We start from the raw sequence: 650 nt of genomic DNA, 5'->3' as shown, positions 1-650 counted from the left end.
GGAAGGATTAAGACGCATGGAAAAGACACAAGTGAGGGACGCAGGGATACAAGTTAAGAGAAGTGATACGCAGTTTATGCCAGGAAGAATTAAGGCAGTTAGGGCCAACCTAGCAAGGTGTACATAATAAAGTAGCCGGTGAGTGTATGTTTTCTCTGGCAGAAGATTTGCCTCAAGTCCAATATATTTTTGATTGAATTACAGAACACATGAACCAATTTAGGGACTATGAAATAATAACTTCCAACACTGTGACACAAACAAAAACACACATGTTTTCACAGATTAAACAGCCCGGCTAGCTCAGTCGGTAGAGCATGAGACTCTTAATCTCAGGGTCGTGGGTTCGAGCCCCACGTTGGGCGTCTATCTTTTCCCTAAATATAGAAAGATATAACTCAGTTCTTGTTATTTTCATGCAAGCTCTCCCATGTGGTCACAACAATAGCAGACCGAAATCCCCCATTCACACTGCCGAAAACTATGAACTGGCCAATGATCTGAATGTGTCTTACTGCAGGGTAACTAAGCCCACATTCACATTATTGTCCTTACGTCATTGTAAGTCCCGCCCCCCCGATACACACGCGCAGCGCACACACACACACACACACACACACACACACACACACACACACACACACACACAC

General features: G+C 44.3%; 1 non-coding gene across 1 annotated transcript; it reads left to right on the top strand.

Annotated features, from left to right (window-relative positions):
- The first annotated feature begins 292 nt into the window (after window positions 1–292).
- trnak-cuu (transfer RNA lysine (anticodon CUU)) lies at window positions 293–365 on the top strand. Its single transcript has one exon. It is a non-coding gene; the product is annotated as a tRNA-Lys (tRNA).
- The last annotated feature ends 285 nt before the right edge of the window (window positions 366–650 follow it).

This window comes from Pseudochaenichthys georgianus, chromosome 17 (genome assembly GCF_902827115.2).
Source record: "Pseudochaenichthys georgianus chromosome 17, fPseGeo1.2, whole genome shotgun sequence".
Taxonomy (NCBI): Eukaryota; Metazoa; Chordata; class Actinopteri; order Perciformes; family Channichthyidae; genus Pseudochaenichthys; species Pseudochaenichthys georgianus.
The sequence above is the reverse complement of the archived record's forward strand: the minus strand, read 5'-3'. Positions and strand labels throughout refer to the sequence as shown.